The sequence below is a fragment of the Erigeron canadensis genome, unplaced genomic scaffold (genome assembly GCF_010389155.1).
Source record: "Erigeron canadensis isolate Cc75 unplaced genomic scaffold, C_canadensis_v1 Conyza_canadensis_unscaffolded:160, whole genome shotgun sequence".
Classification (NCBI taxonomy): Eukaryota; Viridiplantae; Streptophyta; class Magnoliopsida; order Asterales; family Asteraceae; genus Erigeron; species Erigeron canadensis.
In genome coordinates this window covers 1-23,885 of record NW_025215560.1, presented here as the reverse complement: position 1 = coordinate 23,885, position 23,885 = coordinate 1, and the positions used below count along the sequence as shown (strand labels likewise).

Below are 23,885 nucleotides of genomic sequence, written 5' to 3'. Positions count from 1 at the left end.
GGAATGTGAGCATCCATTCCCATTCGGCATCGGTGCAAACTGTGCTCTCAACGAATGGTACGCTATCGATTGCGTTAACTCTTCGACCCCACATCTATCAGCCGCATTACACAGCCTTGAAGTCGTGAGTATCGATTTGGTAAATAGGACAGTCACGGTTAACACGCCAACATCTATCTCTAATTGCCAATACCTTGTCAATAGCACTAGTCTACATGAGATAAAGAGTGTGGATCTTGACGATCGGAGCCCCTTCCGGTATACCCAATCACGGAACAAACTAGTGCTTGAGGGCTGTGGCAATGTTGTCATTTCACACAAAGGGAAAGCCCTCAGTGGTTGCTCCACAATTTGCGGTCGAAATGATAGTGATGCGAGAGATAAAATCAATTGCCTTGGTATCACTTGTTGCGAAACAACGATTCCTACTACTACTATGACGTCATACACTGTGGAGCTCACGGCCGGTGGATACAGGAGGTACACGTATATATATAGGTTCAATCATATTTATTATTTTTTATGCTTATTAATTGTATGTTATATGTGATCTATTTTTCTGCTGCATTAATTGACTACTCGTAATTATTAATGTTAATATGCTTATATTCCAACGTACACAGGAGGTTCATCTTGTGGATCCGCCTTCTTTGTGGATGAAATTTGTATGTTGAAGGAAGGCATTTAAACGGGGTTGTTCCGGTAACACTTGCTTGGACTCTTACATACCTTGACTTCCAACAAATAAGTTGTTGTGAGTTTGCTAATTCCGGTTATTACGAGTTTATGGCTAATCGTAGTTTTGGGTATTTAACCGAGTGTTACCAGTCCCCGGATATTGAAGGAAACATTTATTAAGAGATGGATGCGCTGGTATGTATAAAATATGTATCTCTCTCTATATATATATGTACTTGATTGATTAATTATGTATTTTTGAATGTTTTAACATGATGAAAGTTGTGTTTTGTGGGTTCATTTTAGTTAAGGAAGAATGTGCAAGATGCAGGGCAAATGGAGGTTCTTGTCGTTACAGAACGGCTTGAACTTCACTTGTACTCATTATCATGATGCATATCCACCAACCAAAAAGTTATCTCGGGTGTCATTCTAGGTACATATATAGTAATATTTATTTCATCTTCCTCTTGTCATAAACCATAAGTACATATTATATATATATATATATATGCCATGTACGTTGTCAATGAATCTTAAGGCTAAGATGAGTGGTACTACCACGGGTTGGCGGGCTACTTGCACCATGTGATGTTATGTGACATCTAGGGTTGCGTGGGTGGTGCCTAGGAAAAATGATAGGAGTAGAGTTGTTTGTGGAGTGACGGAATATCCAACAAGTGGTTAAAGCTAGTGACTGGTTAATATGAGAGAGAAAGAGATACTCGGGAGAAAGAAACACACTTGGGCGAGCTAAACAAGTCGCTTAAAACACAAGCTACCAGGTTGATTGAAGTGGTGTAGCCGGCTATCTCAAGGCGGTTAGGGCGTGGGTCGTCGGCCTAACCACCCTCTTAATTTATTCAACCTAAGGTCTACCTTTTAGTGCGTGGGGCAAAACCATGCCATGTGTATTATGATCTAAGATCATCATCTAGGTACATGCCATTGTTTATTATAGCCCTCCTGATATACAATACGAACTTTCGATCGTGTAGCCATGTATTAAAATGACAACTAAGCATGTAATACGTATTGTTCGTCACTAAAAATGACAGATCAACAATCTACAAGTATCTATACGTATTTGTTTGTCACTAAAAATGAAACTAAGCATCTAATTTACTGAAATGGAATTGAAAAACATATAAAGAACAAACTTTATACGGTAAAAAAAGTTAGAGGAGTACTTTACAAACTACTAGAGGGAAACGCGCAAAACAACAACAAAGGCGGTAGCGACTGTTGGTTGCGGTGACGAGTGGCAGTGGCGATGGCAGAGGCGTTGGTGGTGGCAAATAGTGTAAATATTATATTATATTATATTATATAAAGGATTGATATAAATGGAGTAATTTAGTTATTTAAGAAGTTAAGGGATATTTTGTATATTACAAGTAATTTATTAAGGATATTTTTGGGACAATTTAAGGAGTTAGGTGGAGTACTAATAAGTTAGATATTTTGCTTTTTTATATTATTTGTGATTAAAGGTTAGCCGGTTAATATGTATTTAACGGAATATAGATTAATTAATTTAAGTGGATGTCGAAGAAAAGTTATTGAAGCATTCCCTAACTATTTATTGAAGAATTAGAAAATTCGTTTAAAGAATGACTTTTTGTTGATTATCGCTAGTATTATGACAAAAACAAAATTTAAGACATATCTCATTCTAACATTCCATTTTATATGAGAATTATTATTGATACCACAACATTTAATTATTTTATCACATCTGTAAAGTTAATACTATCATCCTCTATTTATATTGGCTTTTGTTCAGGTGTTACCATCAGCATGGGTGTAGTTTTCTCATCATATTTAGCTATGCATTGTACAAAGTAATCAAAAAAAAAAAGATAAGAGACGCAGAAAAGGTTTTTCAAACGCAATGGTGGTTTGCTTCTAAAACAACAAGAAGAAGCCCATCCTTCTTTAGTTGATAAAACTATACTTTTCACATCACGTGAGCTAGATAAGGCTACTGACAACTTCAATGAGAGTAGAATTCTTGGCCGAGGAGGCCAAGGTACAGTTTATAAGGGTATGTTAGTGGATGGACGGATAGTTGCAGTAAAGAAATCAAAAATAATTGATGAAAGTCAGTTACAACAGTCATCAATGAGGTCGTCATTCTATCACAAGTCAATCATAGGAATGTGGTTAAGCTTTGGGATGTTGCTTAGAGACAGAAGTTCCTCTACTCGTTTCCGAATTCGTTCCAAACGGTACTTTGTATGAATGTCTTCACAAAGAGACTTTTGAGTTTCCAATTTCTTTAAAAATGAGACTACAAATTGCTGCCGAGGTTGCAGGGGCACTTGCTTACTTGCATTCAGCAACTTCCATTCCAATTTACCATAGGGACATCAAAACCACTAATATACTTTTGGATGATAAATATAAGGCCAAAGTTTCAGATTTTGGAACTTCAAGGATGATATCAATAGATCAAACTCACTTGACTACCTTAGTCAAAGGTACATTTGGCTACCTAGATCCTGAATATTTTCGATCAAGCCAATTTACCGAGAAGAGTGATGTTTATAGCTTTGGAGTTGTTTTGGTCGAACTTTTGACTGGAGAAAAGCCAATTTCGCTAACTAGATTTGGAGAGCATAGAAGTCTGGTTATGTACTTTATGTTGGCTATGGAAGAGGGGCGTGTTATGTCTATTTTTGATGCATTGGTGATTAGAGAGGGTAGTAGGGATAAGCTCCTTTCAACAGCTAACCTCGCAATGCAATGCTTGAATATAAATGGAAAAGATATACCAACCATGAAAGAAGTGGTTGTAGAGTTGGAAACCATACAAACATCACATATTCCATCTACTACTCAAACCATACCCATGATATACGGGGAGGAGTTATCACTACAACCATATGGTGAATCAACATCAACCTTCTTTAGTATTACTCAATGACCCAAAAGGTTTTAGTTCTCATATATGGTCATATTATCTTATGTAAATGGACTTTATGTAAGCATAAAGCCATAGTTACCAAATTTGAATGGAAAAATTGATAGTTAATTAGATATTGCGTAATCATATTATTAACGTCTTCGTTTATTGTGGTTTTCTTTCATGTTATTGCTGTATAATATATAGATTATATTTTTAATATCTATATATGTAATAGAATGAAATGTTATGCACAACAGAACCTGTATCCAAAAACATAAGTTTCTGATGCTACCTTTTCTATAAGAGGTAGGTTTCATAAAGAACAACTGATAAATATGGAGTTTTATTGGGGAAAAGGTATGGTTATTCTGAGCTCTAATGTGTATATGGACCTAAAAGGAAATGTGTTTAAAGTTGTTACACATAGTACCAAATTATTATAATAACAATGTATGATTTATTTAAATTTTGGTGAATTAAAGAAAACCCACAGAAGACGAGTGAGCTCGGTCTTCAAGCGTTATGGCTTTCCAATACTATGGGATTAATAAGAGTTCATTCGGGCTGAAACACTCGGTAGGCAATAAACGTGTAAATTGTGTCCGCTAATTAGGTAAATCTTGATTATGCATGTTAAAAAGTGTATATGGTCAATAACGTTTTCCAACTATTAATTTCTCATGTTCATTGTTTGATGTAAGCTTAATGTTTCATACTAGTTGTATATGCTAATTCTCATTTTTTTTCTACTAGATCATCCTTGTCTCATATTTTGATTTATCATAACTTAGTTGATTAAAAAAGATGCCTTCATAGTGTAGCATGACAAGACATCAAGATTCAATTGAAAAAAAAATAATCAAAAATGAAATTTTTATTTTTATTTCTTATTAAGAAAAAATTTGATATATTTTACCCTTAAGAAGAATATTTTTTACTTTTTAAAACTTCAAGAAAAATGTTGATACCTTTGAATCTTTTGAGTCTTTGACATATAAAATCCGTAGACATACAAAAAAATTGGGCCAATTATTAAATATCAACGAGTACATTTGAGCCCAAATACACCTAAACCCCTTTCCGGTCACGGTGGCGGAAATGATATCTGTACGGCCGACAACTTGAACCTCGCTTTCATTATTTCCTTTCTACAAACAAAGGTAATAAATCAAATTGTTACACTGTATATATACATGTTTTCTTGTGTGTGTATTGTGTTTTGTAGAAAATTTTAGCAACTCTGTTTATATACATTAAATAAATACTGTAACATTATTTGATCAGGTAGCACTTAATAAAATGAATTAATCTGTTTATGATTTTGATCAACTAGTCCATCTTCAAATATCTTATGATATTGTAGCAGTTTTCAAGTAAATGTATAGCTCATATGATTACTGATTAAGTTTGTTGATTGGTGTCGATATCCTGTTTCTTAGTATCCGTGCAAAGTAATGTTAACGACTATTTGACTAGCTAGATTATTATGATTTTAGCAGTTTTGAAGGAATTTTGATATTTTAGGTGGTTTTTAAGAGTTTTAGCACTTTTGGTAGTTACCATTTCCCATTCAACTGTACAATTACATAAGTTTCAATGCTAAGAAACTCTTTCAAAGTTTAGCGTTACGCCGTTACCTGAATTGACCTGTATCTCATATTTTTTTCGAAACCTATTTTAAAAGTAAATTATAATTTCACAAAAAAAAGTTATTTCACAAAATAAAAGTAAATAGTTTTTAAAAAATAAATATTTATTTTGTAAAATTATAATTTATTACTAGATAATAGTCATTAATAATATTAATTTTTATTAAATAATACTAATTGACAATATAGTTTTATAAACTAAAATATTAATAATAAAGGAAAATTACAAAAATGGTATCCGAAGTATAATAAAAATTACAGTTTTCATACCTATACATGGGGGGCACTTAATACAACTAACGGACGTTGGTCCAGGTATGGTCGATGTGGAAAAATGGTAAGTTTGAGTATAACGAGTATAATTAATAAACCCTAGGTATGATTTGTGCAATATGATGAATAGTTCAAGTACATTACTTTCTACCCTTTATGGCTTATATAATTTGTTAATGTACTTTGGTGCATGGAAACAACATAGTAAATTATTATTTTTTCCAATTCACATTAAAATAAAATTAAAGGAAAGTTGGGCTTTCCTTATTCCAAGGGAATGGGGGAATGTCTCTCTTAATGATTAAGTGACACATGTCAATATTTGATAGGTTAAGGGGTATTCCCATAATGTTCAATTCATCTCGGTCTAAACTTATTGGCTTAATTAAATAAGGAAAATGATTTATTTTTCTAACAAAATAGCCTAAAAATTCTCCTAATACTTTAAAAAGGTGACATGCATGTCGTATCCACTAATTTCTTTCTTAATCTTGTTCTTTGATTTTTTTTTACATGTCATAATCCAATAATTAATTTTTTTTTTCAATCAATCAAATATTCATTAATTACCACAAGTCAACATGATGCTGACAATACAAATACCACCAAAAATTTATGCATTGATGATGATTGGTAGTAATGATAACATAGATGAATTAAAGAATCAGTGGTTAACGAAATTCCCTAGCTACATACAAACTTGGCGGTCTAGCTACGTCGACTTGCCATCACTTTCTCTCAACTTCCTAATTTTAATTCAATGTTTGACTTTTGAATCCAGTTTGCACAAAAATTACTCAACGCAATGAACTTTCCTTTTAATGTGAATATATAATTGGCTAACACCCTCGATTTTGACACGCTCACCTCAAAATTCGATTACTTGCTATGTCCTATGCCCCTATGGGGTCTCCTCTCCTAGTTTTAGTGGCATAGCATTTATAAAACCAATACATTAAATTTACGTTTGACAGAATTTGAACTTAGTGGAAAACTTTATGACCACTAGTGGGCTAAACCATAATGACTCAACTCAATCAAGTAACCGATATTTTTAAAGTTTTACTTTTTATCTAAAAAGTGTAAATTAATTATTTTTAAATTAAGTGAAAATATAAATTGGTGATGAAAATAAACAAAAAAAATGTAAATTAATTATTTTAGCATCCCGTTTCAAATATAGGAGTTACTTGCGACATACTCAATAAATTTAAATTAATGTAATCTAAAAAACCTCGTAAACTAAGATGTTAAATTTATGAAAAATAAATCGCTAAACTAATATTTAAAGTATATGTTATTAAAATAAAAATGTGATTAATGTCATGTCAAATTTTGATGGTGTAACCTCTTGCAGTTTGAAGAATTGCTTCTATTATGATATGTTTGTGGTATATCCGACTCAAAACCTCGGTTTCTTGTCGTTCGAATGGGATAAAAGCTACGCAAAGAATTGTTTTGTTTTTCTTTGTTTGTTGTAGCCCCAATAAACAACATTTATAAATATCAAATTGTAATTCGACCGAGAGTTTCAAAAGAGATAAATATATTATATTTATATTTAATTAAATATTGTTTGACTTTTTAAAAATAATATAATTTAGTTATATGTTTAATTATATGTTTAATAATTTATTTAGAGAAATTGAGAGTTGTGATTATTGGGGTTAGATTAGTTGGCTTTTAATATATATAAAGATAAAGATAAAAATAAAAATAATATATGTAAATATATATAAAGATAAAAAGTTAGCGTGGACAAATGGGGTGTGACAAAATAATTATGAAAGTTCATACTAAAAAGTGTGAACTTTTAATTCAACACACTTTTTAGTGTGAAGAAATTTACACCCACTTTTAAGTCTATATATTTTTACACACAAAAAAGCGAGTGTGAACAAATGAAATTTTTTTGTAGTGTAGTTATTGATATCGTTAATGTAGAATAATCATTTATTGAATCTAGTATTATTATAGTCTTTATATAACACTTATAAGTTGTACGGATGGATTAATTGGATTGATTGAATTAAGTCGACAAATTTAAATTAAATGAACTAAGTCACATGTTTAATTTAAAAAATTACTAAAATGAGAGTTCTGAGAATTGAAGTTTGATCAGTTAGCTTTTAATATATATAGATAAAGATGTATCAAAAACCTTACGGAGTTATAATAAGGATCTAATGTGGTTTTGGAAACATGATTCCTTCTTTTACCTTTTTATAAGATGTAGTCAAGATTTTGGTTTGTAAATATAGTAGTATCTTCGTCTCATTTTAATTGTCTTATTTTGATCGTAAATATCTTTGTTTATATATGTTAGATCAAGTGTTATATAACATAAACAAAAATATTTACAGTCAAAATCGAAAGAAAAAGACTCAAAAAATCAAAATATGACATTTAATATGAGACGGAAGGAGTATTCTTAGCTTACTGAATTCAGTTAGTGGGATTCTGTGGGATTCTGATGACTGTGGAATTTTGATGACCCGGGTTATTTCCCAAATTCGTGTTGTACCGGCCATGCCTCTTCAGTTCTACACTTTTTGCGAACGTTGCCACCTTTTTGTGAACAATAGGTGGGACTCGAGTTCCCCGCACAAACTTTTGAAATTTGGAAAAGTATCGGGTTTTTCTAATATGATGTTCGAATTGTCTCTAAGTAATAATTATGCATGTTAATCCTAAAAAAACTTTCTAGAACTTGTTTACGATTATACATTTAATTAAAAAGCTTTATAACAATAGGCCTATAATTTAGAAAAAAATTTAAAAAATAATATATGAAATTAAGTTACTTGTAAATAGTCTCGTAAGTCCAAGTGTAAAATACTAAAATGACACCTATGCAAAAATGAAGCAAAGAAAGATTATTTGTTGAAAATTAATAAACAAAATATTAATTCCTAGCAATAATAATCGTAATCCAATAATATATAGTTGAAAAAGCCACGTAATTCCAAAATTGGATTGATCATGCACGCCATAGACGACGACTCTGGATCTCCTGGTAAATCTCATGAGCACATTCCTCCTTCAATAATACTACCGATCGACATCTACGTACAAATAAACATCCGGCCACAATTATTATCATCACACATAAATATATTCCATTTCTCAACATCATTATTTTATTTTTCTAAACAAAAAAACCACCGTCTCCTTCCATTTAATTAATTCTGGTAGTAGCTAGTATTGTAGTAGTTGGTACATTTATTTGTTAACAAAAATGTTTAGCTTATTTAAAGCAAATTACGATTTGCTTATCTTCATCATCCTTTCGTTAATAGTACTAATAATTACACCAACTGCAAGAAGTGCACCGCACATCGCCAGGCCAGGTTGCAGTGATCAGTGTGGGAATGTGAGCATCCCATTCCCATTCGGCATCGGTGCAAACTGTGCTCTCAACGAATGGTACGCTATCGATTGCGTTAACTCGTCGACCCCACATCTATCAGCCGCATTACACAGCCTTGAAGTCGTGAGTATCGATTTGGTAAATAGGACAGTCACGGTTAACACGCCAACATCTATCTCTAATTGCCAATACCTTGTCAATAGCACTAGTCTACATGAGATAAAGAGTGTGGATCTTGACGATCGGAGCCCCTTCCGGTATACCCAATCACGGAACAAACTAGTGCTTGAGGGCTGTGGCAATGTTGTCATTTCACACAAAGGGAAAGCCCTCAGTGGTTGCTCCACAATTTGCGGTCGAAATGATAGTGATGCGAGAGATAAAATCAATTGCCTTGGTATCACTTGTTGCGACACAACGATTCCTAACTACTACTATCTGACGTCATACACTGTGGAGCTCACGTCCCGGTTGGATACAGGAGGTACACGTATATATATATATAGGTTCAATCATTTATTTGTTATTTTTATGCTAATTAATTGTATGTTATACTTGATCTATTTTTCAGCTGCATTAATTGACTACTCGTAATTATTAAATGTTTAATATGCTTATATTCCAACGTACACAGGAGGTTCATCTTGTGGATCCGCCTTCTTTGTGGATGCAAATTTGTATGTTGAAGGAAGGCATTTAAACGGGGTTGTTCCGGTAACACTTGTTTGGACTCTTACATACCTTGACTTCCAACAAATAAGTTGTTGCAAGTTCGCTAATTCCGGTTATTACGAGTTTATGGCTAATCGTAGTTTTGGGTATTTAACCGAGTGTTACCAGTCCCCGGATATTGAAGGAAACATTTATTTAAGAGATGGATGCGTTGGTATGTATAATATATGTATCTCTCTCTCTATATATATATGTACTTGATTGATTAATTATGTATTTTTGAATTTGTTTTAACATGATGAAAGTTTGTGTTTTGTGGGTTTGTTAAGTCTGGGATTCGCTGAAGGAGACTTGATAATTGACACATGTCGTCAGCAAGTCTCCTAACAATTTGTCAGCAGATGAAGAAACGTCTTCAGCGGGATGCATGCTGACCTAAGGTGATCTTGGCGGGAAATATTCAAACTACGTAAAGACAAAAAGGTCACATGGTGGTTAACTAACTGTAATTTGCCTAGAATGGTAAATGTACAGGTTGGGACCAAAACAAGAGTTCTCTCTCTCTCTTACCCGTTTTGGTATAGAAGACAATAGGCACATGATTCAAGTACGATGAGCCAATTGGAAGTCGACAACCACCATCAAGTCACAATCAAAGCAGGCTGTGTTGATTCAAGTCTTCCCCTATATAAAGCAACACAGCCACATTGTGTCAAGCGCATCTGGCCGTCTAAAAGTGTATATCACTTGTAATTGCTTAAGTTTTTCTTATCTGTCTAAACTTAGCAATTATCCTTGTTCTTTTGTATTCGTGTAAGTCAAGTGTAAGATCAACCATGTATTCATCGTTTAATCAATGATACATATGATTATCCTTGCATTGATGTATTACAATTGAACTGAATATTGTTCTTGTTATTTACTTACCTTCTTGATTACTTTCTTTCTTGTATACTAAATTAAACATTAGAAGTGCATTCGTGGACCATCAAGTGGTATCAGAGCCACCGTTCCTAATTCATTGGAACAAGATCTGTTTGCCCTCTTTTGTTTACATTCAAAAAATTACTTTTTAACAAGAACTATGTCTTCTGTTCCCAGCCTTGTGAATACACGTGACTTTGGTTACGTGTCAACACCTCCTAAATTCGAGCCCAAAGATTTTGGGTCTTGGAAGGAGAGAATGCTTCTTCACATCGCTGGTGTGGAGCCCTATTTAATGACCATATTAAATGAGGGCCCATATGTGCCGATGTACGTCCAAAGGACTCCAGGAGCTACACCTGAAGCTCCTGAAATTGTCACTGACCTGGTTAAGCCAGAGGTTCAATGGACTGATGAAGAAAGAAAGCTGGTAAATCTTGATGCCAGACTTAAAAACATGATTATAGTGACTCTTCCTACTGAAATCATGAAACTGGTCATCAAGTATCCCTCCTCAAAGGAAGTTTGGGATAGACTGGTCAGCACCTATGAAGGCTCTGCTGACCTCATTAAAATCAAGAAAATTGACTTAAAAAGAGCTTATGAAAATTTCTTCTCTCTTCCCGATGAAAGTCTTGAGAGCACCTACACTCGCTTTAAAGGGTTGCTCAATGATATGACAAATGTTGGCATTACCCATGATAACTTTGAGGTATGTCACAAATTCATTGATTCTCTTCCTCTTAAGTGGCAAAACTTAAGACAAACTCTTCGTACAACGAAGAAAATCCAAGACTTTGATCTTGAAGAACTTTTTGGTACTCTTCAATTTGAAGAAAGAGCATTGGCTCAAAACATTCGAGCTTCTGCTGATGCCAAAAGGCATGCTGGCCCTTCCTCTTCTACAGTCAGTATTCCTTCTCATCCTATTTCTGACCCTGTTGCTCTCGTCACTACTGAACCCATCGATCTTTATGATGGTGTCAGTACCCCTAATCTTCCAGCATCAATTCAGACTCTCATTAGTGAGCTGGATGAAGAAGAAAAACAAGAAATGTTTAATGACTTCATGGGCTTTGCCCTGGTTGCTGGAAGAAAATACTCTAAAAGGTGGAACAATCGAAAAATGATTACTCCCCTCAAAACTCCTGTTGATAAATCACAGGAAGAATGCTGGAAGTGTGGCAGGAAAGGTCACTATCAGAAGGAGTGTAGAGTCTCCCTGCCCAATTCTGCTACCTCCAAAATTAATCCTCCCAAATCTGCTGATGATTATAGAAACAAATATTATCAGCTGAAGGCCAAGGTTGCTGAAACAGAGGATAAAGTCCCAGCAAAAGGACTGATTGCCGAGGAACATGATTGGGCTGATTCAGATGATTCTGATGACGACGATTATGTTGATGCTATGTGCCTTATGGCACTTGCTGACAGTGATGCTCTGACCAAGGATCAAGTCTCCTCAAGTCAGTGGGTAAACGTCACTGTTAAAAAGGTACACTCTCTTCTCTCCTCTTCTAATCAAGACAAGACTAAAATCATCGAGTCTTTGTCTTGCGATCTTCAGTTCGTAGAAAGTCTACGTGCTGAACTTCAATCGAAACTTAACTCTGCTGGAGCAGAGTTGAGTGAAAAATCTGAAAAACTTATGAAGTTGAAAAATGTTCATGTTGAACTTCAATCTCATGAGTTGATGACTCAAAAACTTCAACTTGAGAATGTATCTCTCAAGACTGAAGTTTCAAATCTAAAGAAATTGTGACCTCCTGGTCAAAGGCTTCAAAATTTCATCATCAATGCTTGAGCGAACAAGTTCCTGCTCAAGTACAAGCAGTTATTGGTGGCAATTTTGATGCTGCTGCCTCCATCGCTGACTCCTTTAAAGATGATGTAAAACCTGAAGTATCCCTTCCTCCATCTTGTTCAACTTCCAACTCATTGGATGAAATGAAGAAGTATTTTGTCAAAGGACAAAATGACTATCACTCTGAGATAGACACCAATTCTTCAGCATCCTCTTGTGATCCCTCTTCTATAAATCTTAAACGTACTAATACTTCTACCAGTACATCTAACATGTTCTCCCATCTCCCTATTGTTGGCATGCTGCCACACGAAGGGAGAGTGCAAAATTCTCCTCCAAGAACCTTCAAAGGAGATATCTCAAGTGATGGGTATGTACATATTACTCCTCAGCCTCTAATTTTAAAAGGTGCTGAGCCTTTAAAAGAAGCACCATTGCTGCTCCATATGACTATGGTCTCCCTCAGCAGGACCATCATGTCAGTAATCAAAATTCTGGTGCTAAATCTCAACTTGAACCTTCTCGTACTAAGTTAGATCAAGTAAAGAAAGGGGTCAGGTTCGCTGATGAAAGACACCAGCAGGTACCTCCCACAAAGGGGGTATATGCTGATGTTGTATCTCATTCCTTACCCTCAAAAGTAAATCTTAGGCATGTAACTCCAAAAAGGGGAAGACAGACCTCTCTGAATAGATCAGACACTCCTCAGCGAGGACACTTCCCTAATCAGCAGGTAAGACCTATAACACCTCAGCGAGGAAACTTGCCTCATCAACAAACTGGATCTATTACTCCTCAAAGAGGACAAGTGCCCTCTCAGCACTGTCAATCCTCTATCTTCAACGAGTATCTACCTCATAGGCAAATGAGGTCGATCACTCCAAAGCGTCAAGTCAGATCCTCTACTCCTATTCATAAGAATCAGCCTCAGCAGGGTTCCTCCTCTTCTCACCCTGCTAGGAAGCAAGCATGGACCACGATTAGAGGACATGTGCCTTCTCAAAGTCAAAATTGTGACTCCATACTTGGTCCTGTTCCTCAAATGCCCCCTCCTATGGCTAGACAAAGAAATAAGTCCAAGTCTAAGCAAAAGAGCAAGACTTCCCTTTCCTCTTCTCCTCAAATAAATGAACTCACTCAGCGAGTGAATGATCTTTCATCTCAACTGAGGGATTTTCTCATTCAAAGTCAAGGCAATTCCTCTGACAATAAATGTTATCTCTGTTGCAGTAGAGGACATGTTGCTTCTGAATGTGTTCTATTCTGTCCTAAAGATGCTTCAGCAGCTGTATATGAACATAAAATCCCTTCAGCTGCTGAAACATCTTCCTCTTCTAACAGGATCAGTGAGAACCTCTCTACTGAACCTGTTATCAGTGACTCTTCCTCTTACACAACTACAAGTATTGCTGACTACATTGCTGCTCAGCGCATTGAAATTCCCCATTCTCAAAGGGTTGTTTCAAACGCATGGGGGCAACCCTCAATGCTGGTTGAATACAGTGCTCCTGAAGTTGTGAGCAGCTTTGCTTACGTACATTGCAATGAAACCAGCATCTTGCCCTCAAATGAGGAAAATCCTATCCCTGTCTCAGTAGGAAATCACCTCACTCTGGTAGATGCTCTCTCTATAGAGCCTACCTCTTCTGAATTTTCTTCAGAAAATCCTACTGACATAGGTTTGGATGAATAAAGATCCTTATCCTTTTCTCATCCATGCAGGGCTCGCTAGGTAAAGGAGTGTGGTATTTGGACAGCGGATGTTCAAAACACATGACAGGTTCAAAATCCCTGCTGGACAACTATATTGAGGCACCAGGTCCTACAGTGGTTTTTGGTGATAACTCCACTGGTCAGACTGAAGGATATGGTCTTCTCTCAAATGGCCTCATAAAATTCTCAAAAGTTGCTTATGTAAATGGATTAAAGCATAATCTCATTAGCATAAGTCAACTATGTGATGCTGACTACAAAGTAATTCTTGATAAGCATCAAGGCACTATAGTAAATATTAACAAGGAAGTTGTCTTGGTTGCTCCAAGAAAAAGAGATGTATATCTTGTAGACTTCACCCCTATCAAAACTGATAGTGAGACTTGTTTCTTTGCTAAGTCAGCATCTGAGTTAAATTGGTTATGGCACAAGCGAATGTCGCATGTGAACTTCAAAACCATAAACTCACTGGCCAAAAAGAACCTTGTTCGTGGCCTTCCTCCTCTCTCTTTTGAAAAAGATAGACTATGTGGCGCTTGTGAAAAAGGCAAATGCCATAGAGCTACCTTTAAATCTAAACAAGCTAACTCTGTTAAGGGTTGCTTTCACCTTCTTCACATGGACCTTTTTGGTCCAGTGAATGTCCAAAGTCTAAAGGGTAGCAAATACACTTTAGTAATTGTGGATGAATATTCACGATATACCTGGACAGTTTTCCTAAAATCTAAGAGTGATGCTGCTGATGAGATCATAAAATTCATTAAGAAAATGGAAAATCTCAACAGCATAAGGGTCAAAGAACTCAGAAGTGATCATGGCACTGAGTTTAGAAACCACACTCTTGAAACTTTTTGTGCTGATCAAGGGATCTCACAAAATTTCTCTTCCACCAGAACTCCTGAGCAAAATGGTGTTGCTGAAAGAAGAAATAGAACTCTTATAGAGGCAGCACGCACTATGCTCAGTGAGTCCTCTCTTCCTAATAGATTTTGGGCTGAAGCAGTTAACACTGCTTGTCATACCCAAATAGATGCCTCATTGTCAAAAGACATGACAAAACTGCATATGAAGTTTTGAGAGGAAAGAAACCTCAAATCAAATACTTTCATGTGTTTGGATGTCCTGTCTTTATACTCAATAATAAGGATCATTTAGGGAAATTTGATCCTAAAGCTGATGATGGTTATTTTGTTGGATACTCTTCAATTAGCAAAGCTTTTAGGGTATTCAATACTCGTCTTCAAAAAGTAGATGAATCAATTCACGTCACTTTTGATGAAAGCTCGACTGCTCTTAAAGATATCCAGCCATCATCCACTGAAGAAATCTTCTGTGAGTTCAACCCTCCAATGGAGAATACTGATGTCCCTGCTCACCCCTTGTGAACAGCAGTTCACTGAGAAGTGTTCAGCAGATCCTGAGCTGGAACAAGTTGCTGCTCATATCTATACGATCGAGCCAGTTGAGCCTATCTTAAGGACAATTCATGCAGCATCAGCCAAACCTAGATCACTGGCTGATGATGTGCAAATGGATGACTCTACTGAAGTATTTCATGATGCTTCAGACATGGTGTCTGCTGAGGACCCCATTACTGAAACCTTAAATCAGTCAAACTGCTCCACTGATCAAGCCTCTCTTGCTCCATCAATTACCATTGATCTCTCCTCCTATCCTTCTGCTGATCCCATGCAAATATCTTCCGCTGCCCCTCAAGGTTCATCAAGTGTTCCATCACTTAAATGGACTTCTAGTCACCCTGCTCACCAGATTATTGGTGATCCTCAGCAGGGCATTGTGACTAGATCAGCGACAAGAAATACATGTCTTTATGTTAATTTCTTGTCAATGATCACTCCTAAGAATATTGGAGAAGCCATGGTAGACCCATCTTGGGTCGCTGCCATGCAAGAAGAACTAACTCAATTCCAAAGACAGCATGTTTGGTTCTTAGTTCCTCTTCCTCCTGGCAAAGAACCCATTGGTACTAAGTGGGTTTATAGGAATAAAATGGATGAAGATGGTATTGTCATTCGCAACAAGGCTAGGTTAGTAGCTCAAGGGTACCTTCAAGAAGAAGGAGTCGACTATGACGAAACCTTTGCACCAGTGGCTAGACTTGAAGCTATACGCTTATTCCTGGCACATGCTGCTTATCGAAACTTCACAATATATCAAATGGATGTCAAGAGTGCCTTCCTAAATGGTAAACTCGAAGAAGAAGTTTATGTGAAGCAGCCACCTGGCTTTGAAGATCTAACTAAGCCAAACCATGTCTATCGTCTTTACAAAGCATTGTATGGTCTTAAACAAGCTCCCAGAGCTTGGTATGACACTCTCTCCGAATTTCTTCTCTCTCATGAGTTTCAGCGAGGATCTATAGACTCCACCCTGTTTATCTATAGAAAGGGTGTTCATGTTCTCTATGTACAGATATATGTCGATGACATAATATTTGGATCCTCCAGTAAGAAACTTTGCAACAAGTTTAGCTCACTAATGTCCTCTCATTTTGAGATGAGTATGATGGGTGAGCTAACCTTCTTCCTCGGTTTACAAATTCGCCAGCTCATTGATGGCATCTTCATAAACCAAGAAAAATATATCAGAGACATGCTGGCCAAATTTGATATGTCTAATATCACTACCAAGTCAACTCCCATGTCTCCTCCAAACAATCTTCATGCTGACCCTGATGGTAAGCATGTGAATCCCACATTCTATCGTGGAATGATTGGCTCTCTAATGTATCTCACAGCGAGTCGTCCCGACATTATGTTTGCTACTTGCTTGTGTGCAAGATATCAAGCATCCCCAAGGGAGTCCCATCTTCTCGCTGTCAAACGTATTTTCAAATATCTCAAAGGAACCTCCTCTCTTGGTCTCTGGTATCCCAAGGAGTCTTCCTTTGACCTCGTTGCATACTCAGACTCTGACTATGCTGGTTGCATGTTAGATAGGAAAAGCACTAGTGGAGGATGTCAACTGTTGGGGGGAAGGCTGACTAGTTGGTCTAGTAAGAAACAACATACAGTTTCCATCTCCACTGCTGAAGCAGAGTATGTGTCAGCAGCAAGTTGTTGTGCACAAGTCCTCTGGATGAAAAACCAACTTGCTGACTATGACCTAAATTTTTCTAAAATTCCCATTATGTGTGATAACACAAGTGCTATTGCTATCACACATAATCCTGTTCAGCATTCCAAAACTAAACACATTGACGTTAGGTATCACTTCATTCGTGATCACGTCATGAAAGGGGATGTTGAAATTTACTTCATCCCACTGATGATCAACTTGCTGACATCTTCACTAAACCTCTAGATGAAAAGAGATTCAAGGATCTTGTCAGCAGGTTGGGTATGCTAAATGGTGAGTTTACAAATTCAACATGATCACTCATGTTGCTGCTCCCATATTCCTCTTATGAAAATGAGCAGCGACTTCTTAAGTCAAAGTTATCAGCGAGCTCTTTTACTCGCTGATCCCTGTTGCTTTGGGAAAAAGCAAAATAAAGGCAATGGAAAGCCAAAAGTTTCCATCTAGTCCAGCAGCAAACGGCTGCTGGTAAAGACATCTAAAATCCGTTGATCCCTGATGCTTTGGGAAAAAGCATAACAAAGGTAATAGGGTGCTGAAAGTCCCTATCTAGTCCAGCAGCAAACGGCTGCTGGTAAAGACATCTAAAATCCGTTGATCCCTGATGCTTTGGGAAAAAGCATAACAAAAGTAATAGGGTGCTGAAAGTCCCTATCTAGTCCAGCAGCAAACGGCTGCTGGTAAAGACGTTTAAAATCCGTTGATGGCTGACAATTTGCCAAAAATTGTTTAATGCTCTTCAGCGTCTACCTTTTTGCAAAGGTGCTGATTAAAACTTGGTAACCAACTCTTTTACAACCCTTCAGTGGATACCTCTAGATGTCTGAGTGTATTCCACTACGTATTTTTATCAATATTATATTATATAAAACCCAATTGGTTACCTCGATTTACTCCCAAATGGGCTACTTGTACACTGTGTACGCCGTATGAACTCGAGTATGGTTGAAATCGTGGTTCATCTGGTCACATCATACATCTCATACGTATATAGGTACAGTGTCTTTTTATTTCAAAATAATATTTTTTGTTGCCACGTATGAAAGAGAGTATACACGATAACTCACTTTTTGCAGTTATGGGACCCATATCCATGCCATATATATGCAAATCGCTTCCACTTCATCCTCTCTCACGTTCACTTCTTCTTACTAATCTTTCATATTTTCCTAAACTTTCATATTCTCTCAAATCTTTTCTCCTTACAACATTCATTCTTCTAATCTTTCATCACTTTCATCGAAAATGACTTCTTCATCTGCACAACAAAACATTCTTTTCTCAACTCCAAGGTATATGATAATGAAGGCATAAATCCTTCTAATCAAGTATCCTTCCAAGCGTCTAAACTGGTCATCAAGGCCAATAACTATCTGGGATCTGTAGAGATCCCATCAAAAATAAAAGGGTACTTCTCCATGTTGGATTTCATCATGGGATGCCCGGCCAGAAAGGCCATTTACTCAGACCCAAAGGAAATGTGTGTCCACCTTCTTAGAGAATTTTGGTGGACATGTGATTACAAGGTTGCCAGTAGCACCATCACTGGTACGGTACTGAAAGGAGAACATACTATCTCCATCTCAGTAGAATCGTTGAGAGATGCTCTTCGTCTTCCCAAACAATCGGAAGAGCATCCATATGTGGAGTTGGTCCCCGTTGGAGTATGGAAGGAATGGTTGTTAACCATTGGGTATGGGACCAATACTGAACCAGCACAGCCTGTGCACAGCAACCCGCAGAAGAAGTATCTGCCTGGTGTTTGGAGGCTGCTGTTCACCCATGTAATTCAGTGTCTGGGTGGGAATAGTGGCTCTTTTGATCAGGCCACTGCTGCACAAATGCAGATGATTTACGCGCTGGCAAATGGTCGCAATATTGACTTTGCCAGCGTAATTTTGAAGATTTAAAAGGGAAGGTCACCATCAAGAACAGATCAAACTCTGTCCCCTTCACTCGCTTTCTCTCACTGATTTTCAAAAGGGAGCTAAAGGAAAAGTATCTCCCTGAAGGAGCACAATTTATTCTCTCTCCCAGGGTTGCAAGCTCTGTATATAAGATTCCTGCTTGTGATCCTGAACAATTTGACTCCAAGTACGCTGTGCTCTCCCCTCAAATGAAACAGGTACTTTATTCTGTATACCCTAATGTATATAGACCCAACCCTGCTGGAGCTGGTATGCTGATAATCCCCCCAGCAACCTCCAAAGCTCAAAAGAAAACCAAAACAATCTCTTCTTCTTCCACTTCACCTCCTGCTGCTGTCCCAAAACAGCAGCAACGAGTATCAAAGGGCAAAACTACTAAGGTTAAGAAGTCCTCACTGCCCAAGGACAATAGAGACCCAGCCAGCCCATCAGCAGCCTCAAAAAAGGCTGCTGACGAGAAAAAGGGTAACCGCAAGCAGCCACCTCAAACTTCTGTAGGCGAGGTTGGTGAAGATCAAGGGCCACCCCAGCCCATTAGAGTTGAGTCAACCATTAATCATTCCCTCTTCTTCTCTACCCTCTGAGTCGTTGTCAGCAGCCATACCACAGGTGATGCTAGAGACAACAAAATCTACGGCCGATGATGCTTTGGTGACACAACACACTGAAGCTGAGGCACCCGGTTCCCCTACCCCTTAATCATTTCTGAAGAAGGTTGGCTATCGATGGTAGTGCTGGTATAGAGGAAGGTGAAAATGTTGTTGTCGGTGATAGTGCTGGAATGGAAGGTGAAAATGCTGGAGATGAAAATGATGAGAGTGATCTGGACTTGGGAGAATTTGTGGCAGATGAGTTCCAGCTGGATTCCTCTATCCAGGCTGATGAAATAGAAGCAAGTGATATGGAGGTGGATGAAGAGGCTGCTGCTGCTGATGGTGAAGAAGCAGCAGCCGTAAATGAAAATGTAGAAGAAGCTGCTGCTGATGATAATGCAGCAGCTAATACTGAAGTAATTGAGGTGCAACCTCAAGTCATGTCTGTCGATTCTCAAATCGTTGACAGACTGACTAAACTTGAACATCAACTGAACGATCTCACCAAGGCTGCCACAATCGCCGTACAACTCAAAACTCATGAAGATGACAGATTGGTGAAGATCTTGGAGAACTGGTACAGCAAGCAGAATGAAAACACTGCCAGCATTGAGACAATAAAAGATAAATCGATATCTATGGCTGCTGATCAAGAAAAACTTCGCACTATACAAACTCAATCAAAAAGGATCAGCAGGTCATTCGTGGGCTATCTCGATCGCTGTGCAAAATGGGACCTGCTGTACGGTTCTCAGCACAAAAAGCAAGCAGCAGTAGTGTTTCAGCTGCTGCTGAAGTAAAAACAGTGGCCAACCTGGTTTCTTGTCTTACCTCACAGGTTGAAGAAAACACTAAGGCTATCAAAGCCTTGGAAACCACTGTGGCCAGTCTTCCTCCTCCTCAAGTTTCATTTACTGAGGAAGATCGTAAGTGCCAACAAAACTTGGAGCAAGAAGTTGGGGACATCAAGAAGATGCTGTCCCAACTTCTTCAGCAGCAGGCTGCTCCAGCAGCAAAGGTGGAGGTAGTAGTTAATGATACTACCTCCAAGGGGGAGAAAGTAGATGCTGCTGTTTTGGCACTTGTCAGTGAAGCAGTAAATAAAGCTGTTAATGACATTTATGAAGCTTCAGCTGACAAGATTTTGAATGAAGAAAAGGTGGATTCTCCCCCTGCTGGTACTGAAGGGGAGACAAGGGCTGATGCTCTCCCTGCTAGTGTTGAGGGGGAGACGGTTGTAGGAGCATCTGCTGAGGGGGAGCAACAACTGATAGTTGCTGAAGCTCCCCAAGCTGAAGAAGAGGAGATGAGTCCTCGTGCAGTCAGGAAAGCCTGGGAAACCGGTTTTGCACAAGAAATGGCTAGGGACACATCCAGGGAAGTGCTCAATATTTTCCATCCTCGCTTCCTTGGAAATGCTGAAGTGTCTAGAATAACAGCAGCTCAGAGAAAGCAGCTGACTGATACCGGTTTCTTCCATCCTACGCCGCTGACTGCACAGAATACATCCATCACATCCCCAGCAGGAAATCAATTTCAAGTCATTGATGTCTTATCAATCACTGCTGAGGGAAAAACTCAAGAGGAGGCCTTGAAAGAGCTGGACAGGATGAAAGCTGCAAAGGAAAATGAAAAGAAAAGCCTTGAATATATCAAGCAGCTGGCCCTCTTGGAGAAGGATGAAATGGATGGAGAGCAGAGAATGCTGCTAACCACTGGTGGGCCTGAAGCTCTCTACAGACAAAGGCAAACTGATGTAGAGCAGCTACTAAAAGAAAAAAGAGAGAAATTTGAAGAAGAAAAGGCCAGGTGGTTGAAAATAATGAATGATAGGAAGAGGCCAGAGAGGATTACAGCAGTCGAAGTTCACAAAGCTGCCTGGGAACAAAAACCAATCTGAAGTTCCTAAGAGAAGGACACAGTGCCCCAACTAAGATAGAAGATGTAAAAGTGACCAACTTGGGGGCTTCAGAATGGTATGAAATTTATTCAATCATCAAGGATAAAAAGGCTGCCAGTTATGAACAACTTCAGGAGATGCTGAAAAGTTACTTTGAAAAGGCACTGAAGTTTGAAACAAAGTTCAAGGCAGACCTTCCCATGCTGAGGGCAGTCTTCGGATCTCCAGCAGCTGTATCCTCCTCAGCAGGCAGGTGTATCCCAAAAAGAAAGCGTGCTGTACAACCCCTGCTTGCTGACCTTCCTCCTATCTCTGATGATGCAGCATTAAATCTAAGGCTTCCTCCCAGGAGTTCTTTTGAAGAAGGGAAAATCCTTGAAGAACCTGCTGGCATTTTCTTCCAAAACTTCAGAAATGATCAACTCTTCTTCAGGCTAGCAGAAATTGAGCGAGCATCTACTGGTTTCCTGATCAGCATCAGAAGAAGATTCGCTAAAATGATCAGTGCTCGCCCAATAATCAGCAGGATTGAGGAATTAATGAAGCCAGCAAGAAGAGATGATCCAGCACTTAGAATTGCCAAGCAGGAAGATGCCTGGGAGATAGAGGCTGCTAATCTTTAAATGTCTATTTTTGTAAAAGCTCTATGCTCAACTTGTAATTCATTTCATGATATATAAAGACATCTTCAGCTCATATTCACTTTCTTATCTAAAAATAATTGTCATCCAGCAAGTCTCCTCAGCAAATAGGGGGAGATTGTTAAGTCTGGGATTCGCTGAAGGAAACTTGAAAATTGACATATGTCATCAGCAAGTCTCCTAACAATTTGTCAGCAGATGAAGAAACGTCTTCAGCGGGATGCATGCTGACCTAAGGTGTTGGCGGGAAATATTCAAACTACGTAAAGACAAAAGGTCACATGGTGGTTAACTAACTGTAATTTGCCTAGAATGGTAATGTACATGTTGGGACCAAAACAAGAGTTCTCTCTCTCTCTTACCCGTTTTGGTATAGAAGACAATAGGCACATGATTCAAGTACCATGAGCCAATGGAAGTCGACAACCACCATCAAGTCACAATCAAAGCAGGCTGTGTTGATTCAAGTCTTCCCCTATATAAAGCAACACAGCCACATTGTGTCAAGGCGTCTGGCCGTCTAAAAGTGTGTATCACTTGTAATTGCTTAAGTTTTTTTATCTGTCTAAACTTAGCAATTATCTTTGTTCTTTTGTATTCGTGTAAGTCAAGTGTAAGATCAACCATGTATTCATCGTTTAATCAATGATACATATGATTATCCTTGCATTGATGTATTACAATTGAACTGAACATTGTTCTTGTTATTTACTTACCTTCTTGATTACTTTCTTTCTCGTATACTAAATTAAACATTAGTAGTGCATTCGTGGACCATCAAGCATTTCAGTTATAATATAGGGATTAGGTTCCTGGAATGTAACTATCTTTGACCGAATATCTTGAGTAGGAAAAAACTAAAGTTATGTGTATTGTATGTAAGCAACTTGTAAAAAATATTTATTGTATGTAATAAACCATACGTGGCAACCATATAAATATGCCACTTGTCAGATTTTAATTGAGTTGAAACGAATTCTTACATACAATAAACATTATTTCTGGGGTTGTGTTAGCATACAATACACACAAGTAGAGTTATTTGGAGTACAATAGACAGTCGTTCAAGATTCTTACATTCGAGCTAAACTAATCTCTAAAATATATGAGTTTTTGAACCCGGGCAATGCCCCGGGGTTGGTTGATACATACCTTACGAAAGTAAATCTTAAAGTCAAAGAATACAAAAATATTACATTTGTTCACACTTTTAGTTAGCGTGAACAAATAAAAAAAAATTTCACGCTTTTTTGTGTGTAAAAATATAAATAACTAAACGTGTGTAGAAATGAATTCACACTTAAAATTGTGATATTCTAAAAGTTCACATTAAAAAGTGGAACTTTTATATTAATTTAACACTCATACTAATCCATGACACGTATTTAGTTAGGGTAGACAAATTGGTGGAGTGTTACCCACATTTGTTACAAATTAAATATAAAAGTCCGCATTAAAAAGTGTGAACTTTTAAAATACCACAATTGTAAGTGTAGATTAATTTCTACACTTTAGTTCTTCATATTTTTACAATATAAATAAAAGTGTGATAAATTTTTAAATCATTTACACTAACTAAAAATGTAAACAAATGTAACATATTATTTGTAGTGTACAAGAAGACTAAAAACTGTTGGAAAAGAGTATTTAGAAGCTGAGCAACAACAATATAAGTAGCGTACGTTTTACTTATGATATTTTTACAACATGATTAGCTTTGAATGTTACAA

General features: G+C 37.3%; 1 pseudogene; it reads left to right on the top strand.

Moving 5' to 3' along the window:
- The first annotated feature begins 4 nt into the window (after nt 1–4).
- Nucleotides 5–3,740, top strand: LOC122584242 (annotated as a pseudogene).
- Nucleotides 3,741–23,885: the final 20,145 nt, after the last annotated feature.